Here is a 25,151-nt window from a genome sequence, read left to right on the forward strand (position 1 = left end):
TTGGCATGCCAATAGGGTATTATTTTAGCAGTACTGCGAAAGGCTTTATGTCTGTATTCATGGCTTTATGCCCGTATTCATGGCTTTATGCCAACACTCATGGCTTTTATGCCCGATTATGTTTTATCATGGCTTTTTAGCCATACTGACTGCATACGTGGTTGACGTTCTACGTCCCATGGTATGACGGCCCGAGGCACCGCAGTGTCCAGTGCCAATGACCCGTTATCCAGTTTAGTCAGCCTGTCGTAGGTTACTTGGGCAGTGTAATTTATTGAGATAAGTTAAGAATATTAGCAATTAAAAATATTAGAAATTAAATAAAATAAATGAGTAAGATGACCTAAAATAAATTAGGATAGTTATTTATTAGAAAGAATCGAAATGAACTGGACAGATATCAAAATTTACTTATTATGAAATAATCTGAGACAACCTAGCAAGTATAGAGAAAATGCTAAAAGATTAGCAAAGAAAATTATAACATAAATAAATATTGCAAATGTGCTTATATAACAATATAAGCATAAATTTATTATTTTCAAATCATTTTTCTTTGTACATTATTACTGTACATTGGCAAATAAACACTTTCAAAGAAGACTAAATTAGGATATAACACATTAAATTTTAGAAACCGCATGTGAAATATAAATAAATCTTGATTATTTGAATTATGTTTTATTTCTATATTTATTTGTATATTATTTCCTTGTTATATTATTGCACCACTAAGCGGAATGCTTAGCGCGATGGAATTGTTTCCTTCAGCAGTAATCAAGCTAGAACCCAATGGACGTTTGATCGAATTTTGGGAGTTTTGATCTCATAAGTATCTGAAGTATTCAAGGTTGTCACCTCCTCAGCAATGCATGTAGATAGGGCCCATATAGATCCTATTTTGTATTTTGTATAAAATTCTAGATATTGCATTATGATGTAAATTATGAAATTTTGTAATTATTTTGTAAATTATGTAAATTAAGGAAATTTGAAAATTTTGCTTATGTAATTTGAGAATGTTTACATATGAATTGAGTATGCATGGAAATGATTATGAAATTGAAATGTATGAATGAGATTTGAAATATGAGAAAATTATGAGAATGATTGATGAGATAATTATGATTAGCATGGATAAGACTTTATTCTGAAAATATTGTTGAAACTTTCAAACAGGTAAATAGTAAAACACGTCAACTGGTAATAAAATAGGGAAAACTCCGCTGGTTTCTCCGTTGAAAAATAATTAATATTAAAATATAACGAGATCAAAATATGAAAGGAATAAAGTAAGATAAGATAGGGTGCTCCGGCACCGAATGTAGCACACTTTGCTCGGCTACACTATAGTCGGGTGAGGGGTGTTACATTGAGGAATAAGCAGATTCCACTAGTGAAAGTGCTTTGGAGGCACCACAACAACGAGGAGGCCACTTGGGAAAGTGAAGAGACGATGAGGCAACAGTTCCCTCAACTGTTTGCATCAGATAAATTTTGAGGACAAAATTTAAATTATAAGGGAAGAGTTGTAACACCCTCCTTGTAGTAACTCTGTACATTCTACTGTTCTGGTGACCAGTGTGGGTCCGGATAGTTAGAAAGTCCAGAAAAATATTTAAACTAAAGTGAGAAACCATAATTAACTCAAATATTAATAAGAAAAATTTAGGAAAAATTTTAGAAATAAAATACAACTAAGTTAAATGAGCCGGTGCCCTAGCGATGGGTAACCTAGTGGGAAGTTGCGGTTCTTGCAACTAGGAGCCCTAAACCCGAGGAAAAATTCATAAAATAATTTTTGGGACTCCAGAGAAGGGTCATTGAGGTTCATATGGCATTAGAATGCAAAGAAAATGCTTAGAAAAAATTTACAATCAGTACAGACAATTTTAGTCTGTTAAGCCAAACGGGGGGCATTTTAGTCATTTTGCCTTCAGAGGTGATTTTTGACCGACTTGTCCAGTTAAGTAAATAATTATTATGACATAAAATGTGAATAAATATTACTAGAAGTGTAATTAAAAGTGAGAAATGAAAATAAGAAAACAAAGTAAAAAGAAAATGGAATTAAATTGGATTATGACATAGGATGACATCATTAAAAAGCTTCCCACCAATTAGAAATTGACAAACCAATTAAAATGAGATAAATGCAACTAAAATGAAGTAAATATAAACACAAAATCTGCTACATCTTCTTCATTTTCAGTTGGGTCCCTTCCTCTCTCTTCTCTCACCATTATTGATCAATATTTCTCACTAAAATTCCTATAAACCACGATAAGATTTTAATCTTGCTTCACAAAACCTCTTCCTCACACCTTAAACAACATGTAGCTAGTAAAAAGAAGAAGGAAAAAGGGAGATTTAGGAACTTGGAAGAGAGATCAATTGAGGTTAGTGACCGATCTCCTCCCTTTCTTGTTTAATTCATGTTTAATGCCATGAGATAAGTGAAAATTGTAAGAAAAACAAAATAAAATTTATGTATATTCATCCCTACAATTTTGACAGCTTAGGGATGGTTAGGGTTTGATGAATTTTCTTAAACCAAAGGGTTTATGAGCTGCCCTTGACAAGAGATGAGTGATTGAACATTTAAGTGCAAGGGTAAGGCAAGTGTAATGCATAAATGGAACTTGAAAACTTGGACATTTGAACAATATTAGGGTTTGCTCATGTAATGATTCATTAACCTTGTAATGGTCAATTAGTGACCATTTGAATGTGTATAATGAGGAAATGAAGTGAGTTGAGGCTTGGCATTTGTGTATGGGTGACCTGCCTTGGCTAACCTGCAGGACTGAGCATGAGTCCAGTAGGTTTGGGCAATTATAAATGGAATTGTAGAGATTCAATTGGTGCAAGGCCAATTGAACAAGAAACTAGACACATAATGGCACAACTTTGGTATAGAAACCTTGCCCAGAAAACCAAACCAAGTTGACTTAAAAATTACCCTAATCCGGGTGACCTGCATTCTGCCTAGGCAAAATGACCAAATGAACAGTATTTATTCATTTGGTCAAACTCAGTGTAGAAAGGCTCAATTAACCTGAAATTTTATCATCAGCAATTTGAGACATAGACCTACAACTTTCATGCAGACCATAAATCCAAATTCTGACCATAATCTAGTCAATTTGCCAACCAAACTTAGGTTACCAAATCTGGCAGAACCAGTTTTGCCCAGAATTTTGGAGTCTGTCCAATCCGCCAGCTATGGTGTTTAGGCCATAACTTGAGTTACAAAACTCCAAATGGAGTGATTTAAAAACGGAAATGTAATTAGACAAAATAAGGAACAACTTTCATGAAGACAATTTTGCTAAATTCCTACTGTATAAATGACCAATGGAACAGTATATATGAGGCTTGAAATCAGAAAATTTTGAATAACTAACACTAAGCTTAGAAATGGTATTGGCAACCAATACCAACAATTTTAGAATGCAAAATGTGGTATGTTGGGAGTATTAGAACCAATGTACCTATTGTCTATGCAAAAGTCAACATTTTAGTTGACTAATGAAATGAATAGTAATACCTAAACTTAAATTTCAAGAATTGTACAATTTAAAAGTGTAACATGCCCTAGTACACTTAGCACTGAAGGTTCTACCAGACTATGGGAAATGATTTTCCACCAGTCATATGCATCCCCCTGTAGTAGTGGCTCTGAATATTCAAATCTGAGCTACTCTATACAATGTAGTTTCTTGAATACCCTATCCATTCTCTCTAACCACTGTTCTGCCTTTAGAGGATCTACTGTCCCCTTGAACTAAGTAGCCCCATATTTAATCAGCTTGTCATACTACCTAGCTGAAGACTGTGGTTGTACCACTGGTGTCTGTAGTGAGACTTGAGTAGGCATATTACCAGCCATCTGTTGGAACATTGCAGCCATCTGTTGAGCGAACTGAGCAGGAAATTGCGGTACTGAGGGGGCTGGTGCAGCTGATCCACTCACATTGTGTAGGGCTGGGGCATCCCCTTATACCTCAGCCTCTATTGATTGATTGACTGAACGATCCCCCTCTTCCATAGTCAATTTGAGGATCTTAGACCTCCTAAACAAACAACACAAGGAGATTTTCCCCCGTTAGTGCATATTTATAATATAATGTACTGTATGTATCAAACAATGACATTGAGTAGTTGTATTATGAAGAAAGAATATTCAAATTATAGGTGAAAATAGAATTTAAAAACTAGCTCTGATACCACTAAAACATGTCACACCCTACCCTTCCGTAAGGCATAACATGATCCCATAGTATACCTAATGAATTACCAACTTTGTCTACTGATAACCCATTAAATACACTACAAGGGATTTTAAACCTTTTTTTACTTCTTTACAAAGTGGTGAGCACTATTTACAGGTGTTTAAAAATATTTTTAACTGAAGTGAAACCAGATAACACATTTGAAGTATTAATAATTTCTGTGAAAATTTTCGCAGAGTGCCATCTGTATTTTGAATAAAATAGTTCTTTAAAAACCTGTAAAAAGCACTTTCAATATTTTTCTCAATCCCAAACTCCAATATCCAATCAACGCAATAAGTTTCTAAACATTTTCCAACTCAAATGTTGGTATATGTTACCAATTTCATTTTCAAGTATATTATATTTTATTGCAATTTGCCGGATTTCGGCATACTAATTTAACCTAGCCGGACGACCTAGTTCCCTCAGTTTTCGGGTTTCGGTCCAAACTAAAAACATGTAGGTCTATGTCTTATTACACGCGGGGCAAAATTTTAGGTCATTCTGAGTTGTGTAGACCAAGTTATAGTCAATTTACCAATGCTGGACAGAATGCACCAAAATGGTAGGTTTAGGTCATTTTTAGGTCACTTTTGGTTCGGCCAGTTTTGGTACCTGAACTTGTGCAAGCTATTTGGCTTGGTTCTGGCTCTTTATGGGCTTTGATGTCTTCATAAGAATTGTAGATCTATGTCTAAACTATTCATGGTAAAAATTTTAGATCAATTGGACCTGTTTTGAGTAAGTTATGGTCAAAATACTAATAAATGCCCAAATGGTCAATTTTCAAGCTTTCAAGTCACTAATTCGGATTTGGTCAATTTTCAAGTCACAATCTAGGCAGAATTTAGGTAAGCTTCCTGTATGAAAGTTGGCACATTTTGTGCCTAGTTTCACCTCCAATTGGTCTCATACCAATTGGAATCACACACGTAAGGTTCTAAGCTAAAACATACACTGCCCTACTACACACTTCTCATCACTTACCAATTACATATTCAACACTTACCAGATTACTTCCTTCTTGCCAATTCTGGTTTGTACCTTACCATTAACACATTTAACAACACATTTTGGTCATTTTGGACAGCTTGTAACCATTCTTAATATGCACACTATAACTCAGAATTTTCCAAAGTCCATTTACACTATTTAACCACATGAACATACCCCATTTACATACCCAATTCCAATCCATTATACACATATACATGCTGCCATCAATAACAACATACTTCAATAAACCAAACCATGAAACAACACATTTTAAACTACACTTTAAAGTTTCCGATTTGCACATCTCCCTCAAATAGCTTTCAAGCTTCCAAAACCAAGTGCATTATCACACATACACTTAGTATATATTATCCAAATTATTTCTATATACATAAACACTTATACCAACATCTTAAACAACCATAAACAAGTAAAAACAAACTAAATATGTTGAGTTCTCATGGCTACTGAAATGGTGTACCACCATTAAAACATCAAACTTCAAAAATTGTCCCATAAATCAACTCCCTACAATATCCACTCAAAGGAAACAAAAATGGAAAATACTCACTTACCACTTTTGAACTTCTTCAAAACCTCACCAAAGCTTAACTTTCTTGCTCCTAGTATGCTGCCCAAGGTATGGTGGTCAAGTTTAGTGAAGGAACCTAATGGAAAAAGTGGTTTAACCAATGTTGCATGGAGCTCTCACTCAATCGGCCATGGAGTTTTCTCCCAAGGTGTTTCGGCTGGATGTCCCAAGGTTGAAGATGATAGAATCTTCTACCCATATGGTGATTAAAGGTCTACTTTGAAGATGTTAGTGGAGCACTAAAATCAATTATAAGGTTTGTTTATTCCAAAGTTTTCAATTTCCCACATTTTCCTCCAATCTTTTGCTATTTAGATTATGTACCACCATTTTAATTTTTTATGACATTTCCAAAGTGTAATATCATGTATTTTTAATGAACATTTAGGTCAAAAGGCAACTCGGGATGTCAAATGACCACAATGCCCTTATTCGGATTACATTCTCGATTTTTCGATAACACCAAGTTTTATCATTTTCTCGATTTCTTGTTTTTCTTTGTACTACTTAATTAATTTTTTTTTATATTTATAATGACATTTATACTTTAATAGATGTTTATTTAAGTCTTAAAAATATTTTCTAGGGTTCCCCGCTGTCCAGGGCTAGTCAATGGTCCACGCCGTAACTTCCCAGTGTGGTCATCCATCGCTATGGTTTTCGGCTCGTTTAACTTGGTTGTATTTCATTGCTATTATTTTTTCTTTGTTTTTCTTGTATTTTCTTTTCTTGTATTTAATTATTTTATGTCTCCTCACTAACATTTAAATGTAGTTCTACGCATCTTAGCCGTTCGGATAACACTGGTCATCGGAACAATAGAACGCACTACCGAACATAGGAGTGTTACAATTCTCCCCCCCTTAAAATAAATTTTGTCTCAAAATTTTACCTGGCATCAGTCTCTAAATAGCTGTGGGTGCTATCTCTTCATGTCCTTTTCACGTTCCCAAGTAGCTTCCTGGCTTGAATGATGGTTCCACAGAACTTTAACCAGGTGTATCTATTTATTCCTCAACTACTTCACCTCATATGCTAGAATTTCTACGGGTTCTTCCTCATATGAGAGGTCTGGATTTACCTCAATCTCTTCAACTGATAGTACATGAGATGGGTCAGATCTGTACCTCTTTAACATGGACACATGGAAGACACTGTGTATCCTTTCTAGCTCTGGAGGTAATGCTAACCGATATGCCAAAGGATCCACTCTTTCCAGAACCTCATATGGTCTGATGAAACGAGGACTCAGTTTCCCCTTTCTGCCAAATCTCATAATCCTCTTCCAAGGAGAAACTTTAAGGAATACCTTATCACCCACTGCATATTCAATATCTCTTCTCTTCAGATCAACATAGGACTTTTGACGGTCTAATGCAGCTTTGAGTCGATCTCTGATCAATCTGATCTTTTCCTCTATCTGCTGAACAATTTCTAGCCCAATCATCTTTCTTTCACCTACTTCATCCCAACATAGGGGAGTTCTGCACTTCCTGCCATACAAAGCTTCATATGGAGGCATCCCAATGCTTGATTGGTAGCTGTTGTTATAAGTAAACTCAATCAAAGGCAAGTGTGTATCCCAACTACCTTCAAACTCAATCACACAAGCCCGTAGCATATCCTCCAATATCTGAATTACCCTTTCAGACTGGCCATCTGTCTGTGGGTGGAATGCTGTGCTGAAGTTCAATCTAGTTCCTAAGGCTCTCTTAAGACTACCCTAGAATCTAGAAGTGAACCTAGGATCTCTGTCAGATACAATCGATACTGGCACTCCATGCAGTCTTACAATCTCATTTATGTACAATCTGGCCAATCTCTCCAAACTGTAGTCCATCCGGACTGGCGAAAAGTGAGCAAACTTGGTTAGTCTATCAACTATAACCCATACTGCATCATGACTATTCTGTGTCCTTGGAAGTCCCATCACAAAATCCATAGTTATCCGTTCCCATTTCCACTCTGGTACTGGCAGTGGATGCAACAAACCTGTAGGTACTTGATGTTCTGCCTTTACTTACTAACAAGTTAGGCATTTGGAAACAAATTCAGCTATATCCCTTTTCATATCCATCCACCAGTAATGCTCTTTTAGCCTTCTGTACATTTTAGTTCCACCAGGATGCATAGCAAAAGGAGACTCATATGCTTCCTTCATAATGATCTGTCTCAATTCCACATCATTAAGAATGCACATTCTGCCCTGATGTAGTAGTAAACCATCATCTCTCACAGAAAATTTAGGTTTCTTGCCCTGCTGGACTTCTTTCAGTAGCTTCTGATATTTATCATCACTCTGAGTAGCCATTCTGATATGATTAATCAACATTGGCTGTACATGCCATGCAACTAATGTTTGTCCCTCATCATCAATCTCCAAACTGGCATGTTGTGCTTCCAACTCATGTACAATGGACAAAGGAGAAACTCTGAGACTTGCCATAATCTTGCGACTTAAGGCGTCAGCCACCACATTTGCTTTCCCTGGCTGATAGTCTATTAAACAATCATAGTCTTTAATTAGTTCTAACCATCTCCTCTACCTCAAATTCAATTCCTTCTGGGTGCTCAGGTACTTTAAGCTCTTGTGATCTATGTAAATGTAGCATTTTTTTCTATACAAATAGTGTCTCCAGATCTTTAGAGCAAAAATAATAGTTGCAAGCTCCAAATCATGTGTTGGGTAGTTCCTCTCATACGGTTTCAGCTGGCGTGATGCATAAGCAATGACATTCCAATCTTGCATCAATACACAGCCTAACCCATTGTGAGAAGCATCACTATAAACTGTGTATTCTTTACCCAGGGTAGGTAAAGTAAGAACTGGAGCTTCAGTCAGACACCTCTTCAACTTATCAAAACTTTGCTGACCAGATGCAGGAGGTTTCTGTCTCAAATATCTTCCCCTACCAGACTTCTTACCACCTCTATTGTGTCCCCCAAAGTTTTTTCTTTTCCCAATAGGACCACTGGAACTCTAATCTACTAACTTCCCCTCTTTCTCTTTTTCTATCTTTTTTGATTTCATTTTACTCTGGGGCCACTTCTGACTCAATTCTTTCTACTTCCAGTGCTTGAGAAATAAGCTCAGAGAAGTTATTATGTTTGAATCCGACCACTTGTAATCTGATACTAGGCTTCAAGCTGGTTTCAAACCTCTTACATCTCTCCCTACTGGTAGAAAGTAGACTTACTGCATAATGGCTCAGGCGGGAAAATTCCCTTTGATATTTAGCCACCGATCTACTCCCCTATTTCAGGTTTAAGAACTCATGCAGCTTCTGGTCCACATAAGCATCAGGGACATATTTTGGTCTGAACTCTTGTAGAAAATTATTCCATGTTAGCACTGAAGGTTCTACCAGACTATGGAGAATGGTTTTCCACCAGTCATATGCATCCCCCTGTAGTAGTGACACTGAATATTCAAATCTGAGCTACTCTGTATGTCGCAAGGTGTTTTGCGGTAGCCTGAACGAACCCTCACCGAAGTTGAAAAGAATGAGGAGTCGCCACTTTAGTTTTGAGGGAAACTAAAGAAAACCATTTGTGAAGATAAATTGAAATAAAACCACTTCAAAACAGAGATTCTAAGTTCGGGGTCCATAAACGGGTGGGGAAGGTGTTAGGCATCTCACCTCGTCCCTTAATTAGGGTAAGTAGATTTAACTTCGCACTCTTTATAAATTAGTTAGGAGGACTTGAATGGAAATGTTAATCCTTTTGACAAAAGGAATATTTGATTTTTCACTAATTCGGATTACCCAGATACATAAGTAAATGAGACAACCTTAGTGAGTTACTGTTGTATGTTAGTTTTGTTTGAAGGGCTATTTTATTAGAATCCAATTTTTGAAATTGGATGAGAACTCTCCTCCGATCTCTTTTAAATATTTATTTAAATTTTAGATTGAGAACCGGATAAGAACTCTCCTCCGATCTCTTTTAATATTTATTAAAATTTTTGGATGGAGAATCGGATAAGAACTCTCCTCCGATCTCTTTTAATATTTATTAAAATTTTTAAGCTTGAGAACCGGATAAGAACCCTCCTCCGATCTCTTTTAATATTTATTAAAATTTTTAAGCTTGAGAACCGGATAAGAACCCTCCTCCGATCTCTTTTAATATTTATTAAAATTTTTGGATAGAGAATCGGATAAGAACTCTCCTCCGATCTTTTTTAATATTTATTAAAATTTTTGGATAAAGAATTGGATAAGAACTCTCCTCCGATCTCTTTTAATATTTATTAAAATTTTTGGAAAGAGAATCGGATAAGAACTCTCCTCCGATCTCTTTTAATTAAATGGTAGTCGGATAAGGATTTTTCGATCTCTCTAAATTTTACCTATCGAGAGGGCCTAAGGCTAAGGGTTCTGACGTTCAAAGGTGTCAGGGGGTCTGCGCAAGACTTCTTTAACTTATTGGTACCTTAGGACTGGGTAGGGGATTCCAAACCGAATCCTCCGACCTTCCTATATGGTCGCCTCACCAGCATTTTTGGTAGTCGATCTATTCCATTTAGTTATCCAGGGTTTGGTTTTACTCTGTCTTATGACGTCTTGCCCTATGACCTACTGAGTCATTCTAGTGACTCAGCTTTACCATTTTCCAGGCTTATTATTCAGACCTTTCATTATTTCAAAAGGACTCTTAAGTTGCCGTTACCCACATCTCATCCAACCACTTATGTATCGCTTGGAACTAGATGACTTACGCTCAGAAATAATAAAGATTAACAAAGGTATCGACACGGAAATAAACTAGAGCACAACCTTTCTCTGTATCTTTCTAGCGTGATATGAACTTAAAGAAAATAACATACGTAAAGAAAGAAAAATGGAAATGCGTAAAACAAGAACTAAACTTAATAAAATGGCAACATGAATACTGACCTGTAAGGAGTCGATTCTAGTGAACTAACCGAGAATCACAAAACGCAATAAGATTGCAAGTTGATAGCCGGGAGACTAAGGTTCGCCTTTGAACAAAGAGTGCTTCACTAAATGCAATCGAGTCAGAATTATACCCGAGTTTAAATGAGATTGAGCATGGGCGATGGAAGTGAAAATAAAGATAACAAGGAACTGAAAAATGTGAACGCTACGGGATAATGAACGAGCTGAAAATGGAGAGTTTCAGTGTTCAAAATCTTTTAAGAAAACACTTCAGAAAACTGGTTCCAAAAGTTCTTCTTATGAAAGCAGAGTAACGATCTGAATTAAATTTCAGAGTTCTTCCGCTATAGTAACTTCCTCCTTTTTTGTCCGTCCCCTGAACAGTTTTTCATGCAGGTATTTATAGGGACCGGGTGTTCCCCTTGAAGGGTCAGGATCTATCTTGAGGGAGATGGAGGTCAAGATTTCAAAGGACATAATCCTAAGCTCAAGAATTAAAGAGAATCAGAATAGACGGCCGAGATCCACTTCAGAATATTTGTCTTCTTCCTCCTCTAATCTGACGGTCCCAAATTCTCTTGTCCGGGGCGATCCAAGGGCTAGGAGTGAAAGGTGCTGGTTTTGTCGTCTTCTTCTTTGATCCAAGGGCCCTGGGCTCGTCCTTACAAGTTGGATCAACGGTGGAGATTGGAAGGTACAGCGCTGTCATGATATATTCTGGCACCTGTCAGTAATGCGGGCGATTCTGGGGCGTGCGGTTGAGATTTTACCTGCAACGCTTTAACTACCTCTGCTCTGATTATGGTGACGGCAGTAGGCGCCTTATTCTCTTTGTTTTCTGCTCTCTCTTCCTTTCCGATCTTCTTAACATGATCCTTCTCCGATCTTTCATACCGGTCTCCCCTCTTCCGATCTCTATTATTCCAATATTTCCCTTAATCAGGCCCGGTCCGGTCAAAGCATTAATTCCCCTCGATTCCCGAAGTGTCCGCTTCGTTTTTTGCTTAGCAATAAATGCCCGATTTTCTCCTATATATACCCCTAACAGAAGAGACTTTCCTCATTCGATTTTCCTCTCTTCCTTCTTACTTCCCAGTTCAAGCTGCTCCGGCAGAAGTTCCGGCCATGATTGTGGCTGTTGATCCCTTTTCGATGGACCTCTTTATTTCCCGACTGAAAATTTACAACCCCGGTGATTGAATAATCGTGATAACCTTATCTGATGATGGTGAGAGAACTGGACCAATTAACCGATTTGGATCGCGGACCTCGATCGTGCCGATCTCGAGTCGTTCGACCGGTATAATCGGTGAACCGATTTCGGCCGAGAAGACTGCTAATGTTCTGCCAACCCTTGGCGATTGCTCTTCCAAGTTTATTCCGACAGCGGCTTTCCCCCACATTGGGTGTTCTGGCAGTGGCACGATTCCGGTCGATGACATCCTTTGGATCAGTCACAATGTGGGCTTTGACATAGGCCCTTTAGATGGGATGTTCCACCGGTCTCTGAGATCGCCCAAATGATATATTTTATTTTCAATGTAATCCGATCTCTAGAGATCACCGAAATGATGTAATCCAATTTTAGTGTAATCCGATCCCTAGAGATCGCCCAAATGATGTAATCCGATCTTTTGGAAATAAAGATTTTATCTTATTATTATTGCATTAATTATTTTCCGATCTTTTATGTGATTATCCGATCTGATTCTTCATTTGAAAGACACTTATCCGATCCGTAATTCAAAACACCTTGATCTGCCGCTCTATAATTAACCGATCTCTTCATGGAATCTTGGGAATATTCGTGAGACGTGTCAGAACAGCTGGCGAGTCCCGCTATCCGATGCACCACCTGGAACATCGTGAGCATTAAATGCTCGGACGAGTATAAATAGGGGTGGGGGTTAGCCATTTGCTCTCTTGTGTCATTTTCAGTTTCTCGCGAACAACTTCAAAATTCTCTCATTTTCTCAAGCTCTTCCGACTCCGATCAAGCTCCGGTAAGGGTTTTGATCCTTCTTTTAGTTTAAATTCTTTATTTCCTTTGAAAATGAGCGGCGCCGAAGGTCAGAGAGCGGCGAGCCCTCCTTCCATCCAGTTCTCGTGGTCATCTGATGAAGCAGAGGTGGTCAGGCCAAGCGCGCGACCTGAACCTCCTAGAGTCTCCGTTCCAGCTCGGGAACAAGTGACATCATCAAGGCATGCGCCTTCTTCAGGGAGAGAGAATCTTCCCATGGACGAGCTGCCATCGGTCCTTCAAGAAATCGATCTGCAGTCATTCAGCCAGGAGTACAACATTGAGCCCGATTCATATGAACTTATCCGGTGTCATGGCGATCTCCGGGCCAATCATTTCTTCGAAGAGAACGACATGATTATGGTATACGAAGAACAGTTGAAAGCCGGGTCATGGTTCTTGACGACTTCTTTAAGGAAGTCTTAAAATTTTTCCAAGTGTGCATAGCTCAAGTTTGCCCGAACTCGTGGTGGATCTTAGTAGCCTTCCGAGGCCTCTGCCGAGCTAAGGGATTCCGTCCTACGCCTAAAGTATTCGCCGAATTGCATAGGTTAACTCGTCGAAAGGATGACAAGTACTGGTTTTTCCAGGTGAAGCCACATTGCGGGCTCTTCATCGATCTGCCCTCCTCCCTGAAAAACTGGAAAAACCGCTTCTTCATTCTAATGAGCAAAATTCCGAATGGCTTTGAGGGTTTCCCTCGTAGCTGGCTACACCAAGGCCCCTTAATTCCGAAGCGTCTCGTGTTGAATAGGGAAGAGGGCATAATGGTGATGGAGTTGAAGGAGCAGGCGTCCAGAGAGAAGTTCTCTTGCTTGGATGCAGTGACCGCCGAGCTGCAACATTGGACTATGGAATTGATCAACGGCAAAGATCGCGGGCTTCAGCTTTCTGACCTCAGCATCGGTATTTTCTACATCTCAGATCTCAGGACCTTAGCGATCTCACTGACCTCTTCTTTGTGCAGGTATGGCAAGCGGCGAAGCCTCCAAGGAGAGCCGGAAGCGAAAGAGGGGGATCTCCCGGAAGGTACGGGAGATGAAGCGGGCCGAGGAGATGCAGACACCTCGTCATGAGCCCGGGGAAATACGAGAAGGCTCGTCTCAACCTTCAGGACCGCCGATCATAGAAATGGTCCAATCTCCCCCTTGCTAGGAGGAGCCACCTCCTCCAGTTACTTCGGGCGCAGAAGGGGGTCCTTCCCAACAACAGGTGAGGCCCCTTTCCCGTGGCGCTCAAGTTCTGATCCACTCGCTGGAGAAGAACCGGACTGTTCGGGAGAACCCAGGTTTTGCTAAGGTATTGGGGTCCTCCATCTGCCTTCGGGAGGATTGGGACATGCTGTCTCCAGATAGCCTTGATGATATCTTGACCAGATCTATGAGCCTGAACGTTGAGTGTCTGGTGAACCAGCACATGGTTCGGGAGAAGGCGCATCGCCTGGGTAAAGAGGTCGAGAGGATAGGGCATGAAGCAGCTTCCCTCCTATCCCAACTATCAGCCGCTCGGGACTACATATATCAACTTGAGGGGCGATCGAAGTATTATGAGGACAAGCTGGCCGAGCAAGCTCATGTTCTGGCTGAGCGGGATCATGCTCTTGAAGAAGTGCAAGCGCTCCGGGCCGATGAAGCTGATCAACTTGCTCACCTTGCTGAGGAGCTCAAGGCGAAAGAGGAAGAGATGGTGACTGGAGTGGCTGGCACTTATGTAAATGCTCACAGAGATCTCCTGGCTGAGCTCAAGAAGCGTTACCCTGAGGAGGACTTCTCCTGGATGGCCAACCTGGCTCCCGAGGATGAAGGCGAGGAGAGTGAGGAGGCTGAGGGTGAGGGGGGAGACGGATAAAATGTAGATCAGGCTGGGGGTGATCCTCCAGCTGAATAACATGTACAAATTTTTGAAATGAAATGAAATGGATTACCTCTTTTGTTCGATGAATGGTTGTGATCGGAAAATTTCTAAATTATTTAAACACTTGATTGTGTGAGTATGTTGAAATAACTGAAAGTGATTATTAACCTAAGTGTGAGAGATCGGAAAACACAATGAGCATGAGATCGGTAGGGAACCAATGCTAAACGGGACTTGATTAAAATTAGAAATTTGGCTTGAACAATTAAGATCGGGATCATCATTAAACCTGAATGGAACCTTTGATTATTCTTAAACTTTTGAAAGGGAGATCGGCAACAAAAATGGTAACAAAGATCTAGTGTCAGTTCAATTTCGTTTGTCATCAGAGATCAGGAATATACTTGACTGGTCAGGAGATTCGACAATGGGTTTGAGAGATCGGTGAGTGATTTAATAGACCGGTAAGGCTTTGACTGATGTGAGGACTTAGCATTGATTCAATTCCTTGTGAGGAGAGATCGGAAATGTGGTTATCTAGCAAAGAGAGATCGGAAATGTGGTTAGCTGTCAAAGGGAGACTTAGTACTGGGGATCGGTTTCAAAGTTTTTTAATTCTGGGGATCGGCCAAAATATGGTGTCGACAGCTGCCCCTCTTTACATAATTTCTATTAAAGGGAAAAATTTTCCCGTGTAGGAATTATGTAAAGATTCAGACCCATATTTTGGACGATTAGGTGTTCGAAGTTAGGGAACTAAAGCATACAAGTTAGTGACCTAGAGATCAGCAACAGAAGTTAAAATACTAGAAAATTAAAATCAACTTGGATCAAGGAACCAGAGGTTGATAACAGGAAATTTGAATGCATGAAATTAAAATCAACTTAGATCAAGGAACCAGAGGTTGATAACAGGAAATTTAAATGCATGAAATTAAAATCAACTTAGATCAAGGAACCAGAGGTTGATAACAGGAAATGTAAATTGCAGGAAATTAAAATCAATTTAGATCAAGGAACCAGAGGTTGATAACAGGAAATGTAAATTGCAGGAAATTAAAATCAACTTAGATCAAGGAACCAGAGGTTGATAACAGGAAATGTAAATTGCAGGAAATTAAAATCAACTTAGATCAAGGAACCAGAGGTTGATAACAGGAAAAGTAAATTGCAGGAAATTAAAATCAACTTAGATCAAGGAACCAGAGGTTGATAACAGGAAATGTAAATTGCAGAAAATTAAAATCAACTTAGATCAATGAACCAGAGGTTGATAGCAGGAAATTTAAATTGCACTTACAAAGCAAGCCTAATCCGGACACAAGAAGTTCTTCCCCAATGAAGTGTACTTAACAGAATCTCGAAGGCCAATGATGAATGGAGGACGAGTTGCAAGACTTGACCTATGGCCTCATTTCTTCAAATGCCCCATTTCTGTTTTTTGACTTTCTCCCGAAAAGCGCCCTTGCGGGTTTTCACTTCCCCTTCGTTTATATGTCTAGAAGCGCCCTTCCGGGTTTTCACCTCTAGTTTTCTCTTTATTTTTTTTTTTTTTGCTCGTTCTTTTCATGACGCCCTTCCGGGTTTTCATCCTTCACTCATTTTACAGAAAGCGCCCCTCTGGGGTTTTCGCCTTTTTTCACACATTTTGCTAGGAGTGCCCTTTTGGGTTTTCACTCCTACCCCCCTTTTTTCTTCCAGGTCATTTCCTGCAAATCTCATAGTAAAGTACGTGAGGTTATCAATTGTCAAATCTTAATCTTATGGCAAAAAAATTTTTAACAGATTAATAGCGCATTAAATAACAAGATTGCAGAAAGATAATGTTAAGGAGTGAGTATAAAGGGAAGATAAAAGCATAGGGAACGAAGTATGACTTTATTATAGCTTTAATAAAAACAAAGATAGAGTTTCAAAGGAAAAGGGTACAAGGATAAACCTCACATATTCCTTGTGGCTGGCTTTGAAATCCCTTAATTGCCATTATTTCAAGTTCTCTGAAGCCTCATGTCGTGACGGTTTCTTCTCCATCCTCGGTTTCATGCCCCATTCCTTATTTCTCCATTTTGGTTCTTGGGACTCCCTTTCGGGTTTTCACCCCTAGCCCCCCCCCCCCTTTTTTTTTTTTTTTTTTTTTTTTTAGGCATAGTATCTCTTGACGGTGTCAGCATTCACAGGTCTTGGCAATTCTTCACCATCCATGTGGGTCAAGATCAAGGCTCCTCCAAAAAATGCCTTTTTAACCACATAGGGTCCCTCGTAGGTTGGTGACCATTTGCCCCGGGGATCATTTTGTTTCGACAGCACTTTCTTCAGAATCAGGTCCCCGGGTTGGAATTCGCGTGGGCGAACGCTTTTGTCAAATGCCCTAGCCATTCTCCTCTGGTATAATTGCCCATGACATGCTGCTGTTAACCTTTCTCATCCAGCAAGTTTAACTGATCCAACCTTGACTGGATCCATTATGACTCATCAATCGCTGATTCCTTCAAAATCCTTAGGGAAGGAATTTCAACTTCAATAGGTAATACTGCTTCCATCCCGTAAACCAGTGATTATGGAGTTGCCCCGGTTGAGGTTCTTATAGAAGTCCGGTATGCGTGAAGAGCGTAGGGAAGCATATCATGCCAATCCCTATATGTGACCATCATTTTCCGGATTATCCTCTTGAGATTTTTGTTTGTGGCTTCCACCGCTCCATTCATCTGGGGACAGTATGGGGGGGAATTGAGATGTCGGATTTTCTATTGATCACACAATCTCTGAATCTTTCGACCATTGAGATTCTTGGCGTTGTCAGTGACGATTTCATTGGGGAGACCATGCCGGCAGATGATATTGTTTCTGAGGAATTTGAGAAACGTGTTCTGTGTAATATGGGCGTATGACGTGGCTTCGACCCATTTAGAAAAATAGTTGATTGCTACCAGGATAAACTTGTGCCCATTGGATGCCTTAGGGTTGATGGGACCAATCACATCGATGCCCCACATTGCGAAGGGCCATGGTGAGACAAGGTTGAACAACTTGTGAGGTGGCACATTTATCGGATCTGCATAAATCTGACACTTATGGCACTTTCGGAAATACTCGATGCAATCCTTTTCCATTGTAGTCCAAAAATATCCACGTCGCATGATTTGCTTAGCCATCATGTGCCCATTGGCATGGGTGGCAAAGTTTCCCTCATGAGTCTCAAAAAGGATTCTCTTCGCCTCTTTTGCATCCACACATCTCAACAATTCGCCGTTGGAGCTCCTCTTGTATAGGGTCTCTCCACTAGGGAAGTATCCCAATGCTAATCTCCGAATCATCCTCTTTTCGTTTTTGCTTGCCTCCGAAGGGAATTCTCTAGTTTTGCAGTAGACCAGGATGTCATGATACCAAGGTTTTTACCATCAGGTTCTTCTTCAATCATGAAGCAATAAGCTGGCTCATTCCTTGTCTTAATCTTTAATATCTGAGTCATCTGCCCTTCTTCGATTTGAGCCATAACAGCTAGAGTAGCTAAGGCATCAGCAAATTGATTCTTGTCTCTGCTAAGATGAGTGAAAGAGATTTATTCGAATTTCTTAATCAGCTCCAGTAAGTACTTCTGATACGGGATTAGCTTAGGATCCTTAGTTTGCCATTCTCCCTTGACTGGATAAATGATCAGGGCTGAGTCTCCATATACCTTCAACTTCCTGATTTTCATTTCGATGGCAGCCTGTAGACCCATCACACAAGCTTCGTATTCCGCGACGTTGTTGGTGCAGTCAAATCTCAACTTGATAGCTATCGGAAAGTGTTTTCCATCCGGGGATATCAACACAGCTCCAATTCCATTACCGGACAAATTGACAGCTCCGTCAAAATACATTTCCCATACATCGGCTGGCCCTTCTTCTTCGTAGTCTACTTCATTAATATGCTCATCAGGGAACTCAAAATCCAGGGCTTCATAATCCTGGATAGGATTTTTTGCTAGGAGGTCAGCGATCACGCTACCTTTCACCACCTTACGGATCATATAGACTATGTCATATTGGGAGAGTATGACCTGCCACTTGGCTATCCTGCCTTGCACGAATGGGCTTTCGAATACATATTTGATAGGATCCATCCTGGAGATGAGCCATGTCTTGTGATTCAACATGTAGTGCTTGAGGCGGTTTGCCGTCCAGGCTAACGCGCAGCAAGTTTTCTCTAGGAAAGAGTACCTCGACTCGCAATCATTGAACTTTTTGCTCAGATAATAAATAGCCCTCTCTTTTCGGCCAGTATCATCATGTTGTCCCAAAACACATCCCATCGAGTTCTGTTAGACTGCCATATACAGGATCAGAGGCCTCCCCGCCACGGGTGGAACCAATACTGGTGGGCTTGACAGATACTACTTGATTGTCTCGAAAGCCTCTTAACAAACTGAATCCCATTGAGTGGTGTTATCCTTTCGGAGCAGTCTAAAAATAGGCTCAGCCTTAGCGGTGAGATTGGAAATAAACCTTGATATGTAGTTCAATTTTCCCAGGAAACTGCGCACCTCCCTTTCTGTTCTTGGGGATGGCATCTCTTGAATAGCTCAAACTTTATCGGGATCTACCTCTATTCCTTTCTCGCTCACTATGAATCCCAACAATTTCCCTGACCTAGCTCCGAATATGCATTTGGCGGGATTCAGTTTCAACTGATATTTCCTGAGTCTCTCAAATACTTTCCTCATCACCTGCACGTGGCTCTCTTCTCCCCTAGATTTGATGATCATATCATCCACGTACACCTCTACTTCTTTATGCACCATATCGTGGAATAATGTGACCATAGCGTGTTGATAGGTAGCACTGGCATTCTTCAACCCGAAAGGCATGACCCGATAGCAAAATACTCCCCATTGAGTGATAAAAGCAGTTTTCTCTTTGTCTTCCTCATCCATTGGGATTTGATTGTACCCAGATGCCCCATCAATGCATGAACACCTACCCAATCCCGCAGCATTGTCTACTAACACATCAATGTGGGGGAGAGGGAAATCATCCTTCAAGCTTGCTCTATTAAGATCCCTGTAATCAACGCACACCTTAACTCTCCCGTCCTTCTTCATTACCGGGACAACGTTAGCTATCCATTGGGGATATTTGACTACTTCCAGGAACCCAAAGATCATATCGCTTTCTTGACTTCATCCAGAACTTTGAGCAGTGTGTCAGGATTCATTCTTCTTAGTTTCTGCTTCACAGGGATTGTCCCCGGAATAAGGGGAATTTTGTGCGTCACTATCTGGGGGTCTAAACCTGTAACACCCTCCCGGTAGCAACTCCGTACATTCTACTGTTCCGGTGACCGGTGTCGGTCCGGATAGCTAGAACTTCTGGAAAAATATTTAAACTAAAGTGAGGAACCATAATTAACTCAAATATTCCTAAGAAAAATTTAGTAAAAATTTTAGAAATAAAATACAACCAAGTCAAATGAGCCGGTGCCCAAGCAATGGGTAATCAGAGGTAAGTTGCGGTTCTCGCAACGAAGAGCCCTAGACCCGGAGAAAAATTCATAAAATAATTTTTGGGACACCAGAGAAGGGTCATTGAGGTTCCTATGGCATTAGAATGCCAAGAAAATATTTAGAAAAATTTTTCAATCGGTACAGACAATTTTGACCCGTTAAGCCAAACGGAGGGCATTTTGGTAATTTCGCCTTCAGAGACGATTTTTGGCCGACTTGTCCAGTTGAGTAAATAATTATTATGACATAAAATATGAATTAATGTTGATGAAAAATTAATTTGAAGTTAGTAGAAGAGAAAAGAAAAGAAAATACAATAAAATGCCAATTATGACATATTATGAGGTCATTTAAAATTGTCCACCAATCACAATTAAGTAACCATTTGACTAATTAATAAAAGAGATAAATAAAGACCAAGGAAGACCAAAAACAAGCAGCCATCTTCTTCTTCAAAACGTGATCCTCTCCTCCATAACCCTCCATGGAAGTTTTCTTTAATTACTTCCATTTTCCCATGAATTTGCACTATAAAACCCTAAGTCCCTTCACTAAAAGCTTGTTTCTACCTCTTGGGAAGTGTTTGGCAGCCTAGAAAGTGAAGGAAAGTGAAGTTTTGAGTTGGGAAAAATCTGCCTACAAGAGGTTAGTGCTTACTTTTACAAATATTTCTTTATTTCTATGTTAGGGACTTGAACTTAGTATGAAATTGTAAATTAAATGGACTAAACTCATGTGTATCTATACCATGAATTTCGGTTGCCCTAAGGAAGGAATAGGATTGATTGTTTTGATGGACTTAGAGTGGACTAAATATGATGTTTAAGGTATTTATATACATGGATAATGAGTTAGTGTATTAACTAGGGTAACTAGTGTGAATCACAATGGGAAACTAGGGTTTTGGAGAGTGAAATTTGGTTTTGGCTTATGAAGTGGTAAGTGAACCTTATAAGGGTCAATTAGTGACCATTTGAGGTAAGTTCACCATAATTTGAAGAGATTTAGAGTGATGCAAACTGAATTGGTAGGCTGCCTAGGGTAACCAATATGGAGGCTGTGATTCCAGCCCACTTGGACTGCCATATCATTGGCTGTGTTGGTCCAATTGGTGTTTGGCCAATTGGACATGAAACTAGGCTTATAATGGCACATTTTTGCTGAAGAAACCATGCCCAAAAGACTAAAGCAAGAGGACCAAAAGTTGGCCCCAATCCGGATACCCTGCAACAGCACCTGCAGAAATGACCAAATGAACAGTAACTGTTCATTTGGCCATAACTCATTGTAGAATGGTCAAATTGACCTGAAAGTTTTACAGCAACAAGATAGGATATAGACAAACAACTTTCATGAAGAACATTGCCCCAAATTATGCCATTAACCCATTCAAATTATTGGGCAAAGTTAAGTTATCAAACCTGCAACTCTGCAGATTTTCACTTGAGCAGTAATGTTTGGATGGCTATAACTCTCTCTAGAAAACTCGGATTTAGGCGATTCTTGAACCGATGGAAACCTAAGGTATGGTAGAACATTTCATAACAAGAAAGTTAGATCAAATTATGAACTTAACTTGATCAAATTACTGACCAAAGTTGGACCAAAAATCTACCAGACCCAAAATCTCAAAGATGAATAAAGGCACGTGAACAGTAAACTTATTTTGGCCATAACTTGAGCTACAAAACTCCAAATGGAGTGATTCAAAAAAGTAAATTCAACTAGACAAAATAAGGAACAACTTTCATGTTTAACATTTCCTCAAATTCTTACTGCTACAGTGCCCAATGGAATAGTAAAGTTGAGTTACAAAAATTGAAAATTTTGCTTCTCTTGGTTTAAGCTTAGAAATGGTATTAATGCTTAATGCCAACAAGTTTTAAATGCAAAATGTGGTACATTGGAAGTGTTCAAACCAATGCAACTATTTTCTATGCAAAAGTCAACTTTTTGTTGACCAATGAAGTGAATAGTGACACCAAGACTTGAAATTCAAAAATTGTGAAACTTAAAAGTGCAAAATGCCCTAGTAGGCCTAATGTGATTGGTTTGGATAGATTGGCATGCCAATAGGGTATTGTGTTAGCAGTACTGCGAAAGGCTTTATGCCAGTATTCATGGCTTTTATGCCCATATTCATGGCTTTTATGCCCGATTATGTGATATCATGACTTTTTAGCCATACTGACTGCATACGTGGTTGACGTTCTGCGTCCCATGGTATGACGGCCCGAGGCACCGCGGTGTCCAGTGCCAACGACCCATTATCCAGTCCAGTCGTCCAGTATAGGTTACTTGGGCATGGAAAAGTATAACTGTGATTGAACTGATTATTAAAGAAAATACGAAAATTAAGAATCAGGAATGATTACAAAAATACAAAGAAGCTCAAGATCATGAAGAAAATAATTAACGAAATGCATGAAGAAGTTAATATCATAAAACATGATTAGCCCTCGACTAAACAATAAGTTAGTAATTATTCATTTCTTATGAACACAATAGCAAGGAAATTATTATTTTTATTTGCATATTATATTTTCTTGTAGTATTTGCACCACTAAGCTTTATGCTTAGCGCGTAGCTTTTGCAACGTAGAGGTATCAAGATTTGGACAGAGGGCCCGTAGACCACAGTTCGGTAAGGCGGTTCACGCTCACGATAGTGTCCGTGTCACCTCACCATCCACAATTCATTGGTAGGACACTAGGTTTCATTTTGACATTTTGTAACTAATTTCTATTTTCTCATATGTATTTGAACTTATGGAATGTATTTTGAGGTTCATGTAAATAATGAAAAATCATATTAATGAATGTAAAAGTGAATGTTTATCTGTGATTTATACATGATATCACATGAGATGAATGATTGAGAAATGAATGGTGAAAAATGTTGAGATTTTGATATTGAAGTTTGAGAGTGATGAGATGATTGAATATGATCATAGGAAGTGTTTTTCACAGGTTCCGAAGAACTGTTTTCTCCATTTTTAGCCAGATTTTGCGGATTTTCTATAAAATTCTCGGAACCTCAAATAAATTATAATTTCGATAAATGGCTTAAATAAATTATATTTCACAAGTTATATTCAAAAGGAAGAATAAAAATGAATTAAGATAAAATAGAGTGCTCGACACACTGAGTGGCATAACTTGCTCGGCTACACTGTAGTCGGGTAAGGGGTGTCACAAAACCAACCATATCATCATAGCTCCAGGAAAATACATCCAGGAATTCTCTAAGCAAACTGATCATGTCTCCCGATTCTTCACTCTCCACTATCTTAAGCTCCCTTTTTACTTCTTCAGTACCTAAGTTTATGGTGCGTGTTTTGTCTCCACAAGGCACTAGGGAAGGTTCATCCTTTTCACCTCTTTCTTCTGTAAGATCTTCCTCAGATTCACTTGAAGTAATGGCAGTCATGGGGATTTCAAAATTAACCAGAGGAATTTCTGAGTCTATTGAATTATTAGGTGTTAATTGATGAATGGTCCTGAATGAATGAAAATAGAACATATTATAAGGATGGAATTCAAAAGGAAAGAAAGAGAGAATTGGATTTAAAATGGACTATTAATTCATTAATATTTATTCCATAAGAAAAAGGTCCATTTACAGAGTTACACTTGCCACCATGGACAAAATGATCAAGTGTAGATAACCAAAGGTACTTTACTCGAGATTGAGTACAGGGATGTCTTCTGCTGTCCAGTTGTCTAGCTCTTGCCCCTCAGCTATTGGCGAGACCAGAGCCTCATACAAGGAATCCAGGTGGACGACATCAATGGATGGTTCATCAGGTGATTATTCCACATCTGCCGGATTTTCAATGACCGGTTTAGTGAAGATCTCTGTGATTCTCGGGACAACCTTCCTTTTTCCCATTTTCTGGTCAAATCTTTGATCCCGAAGCATTTTCCTCATCCAGAATCACCCATCCATAAGGGTATCTTCCTCATATCCCAAACCACAACGGCCTACCTTCTGGATAGCCGGTATGGGTTCCACGATTCCCTGTAATGTGGCGCCTAGGCCTTTGCCTTCTTCGTACCCACTCCTCGACATTATCTTGGCTACCATAGCCATAGCCCCTTCATTTCTGGTTTCTTGTAACTCAAGGGCCTGGAAAGAGCTTTCCAACGACTCCTTAGCCGCTTCCACATAAGGGAGTGATTGTGGCTTGGTGACCAAAATGGCTTCTTCTCCTCTTACAGTGATGATTTTGCCATCCATAATGTATTTTATCTTCTGGTGCAGAGTTGAGGGAACGACGTTCGCAGAATGGATCCACGGCCTCCCCAACAACATAGTGTAGGTCGGTTCAATATTCATCACCTGGAATGTGACGTTGAAGGTACATGCGCCAATTTAGAGTGGTAAATCAATATCTCCCAACACTTCTCTTCTGGTACCGTCAAAGGCTCTTACCACCATAGCACTTTGACGTATATCTGATTGGTCAACTGGCAATCTAGCCAAGGTGGCACTGGGCAGTACATTGAGAGCTGATCCGTTATCAATAAGTACCTTGGCTATTATACAACCCTTACATTTCACTGTTACATGCAGAGCTTTAGTGTGCCTTAAACCCGCTGGGTCTATCTCGTCTTCCGAGAAAGTAACAAAACTGGATGCCTGGATTTGTCCCACTATCTTCTCAAACTGCCCCGGAGTGATATCAGGGTTTACAAAGGCCTGATCCAGGATTCTCTGCAAGGCTTGTCAGTGCACTTCTGAGCTCAGGATCAGTGATAACAATGAAATTCGGGCAGGTGTCTTTCTCAACTGCTCCACCACATCGTATTCACTCTGTTTCATTATTTGGAGCAGCAGTTCTTCCTCTTCTTTATGTCCGGCAGGTTCTACTTGCTCCGTTTTCTCAACCTCCTCTTCTGTATTCTTCAGTGATTCTCCCATTTTTACTTTCCCTTTTCTCTTTTCTTTCTTTTCGTTCCCTTAACACCTCCCACTTCGAGTTATGAACTCGACCTCTTTCTCAAGCGAGGAGGATTTTGTG

The sequence above is a fragment of the Hevea brasiliensis genome, chromosome 10 (assembly GCF_030052815.1).
Source record: "Hevea brasiliensis isolate MT/VB/25A 57/8 chromosome 10, ASM3005281v1, whole genome shotgun sequence".
In the NCBI taxonomy this organism is placed as follows: domain Eukaryota; kingdom Viridiplantae; phylum Streptophyta; class Magnoliopsida; order Malpighiales; family Euphorbiaceae; genus Hevea; species Hevea brasiliensis.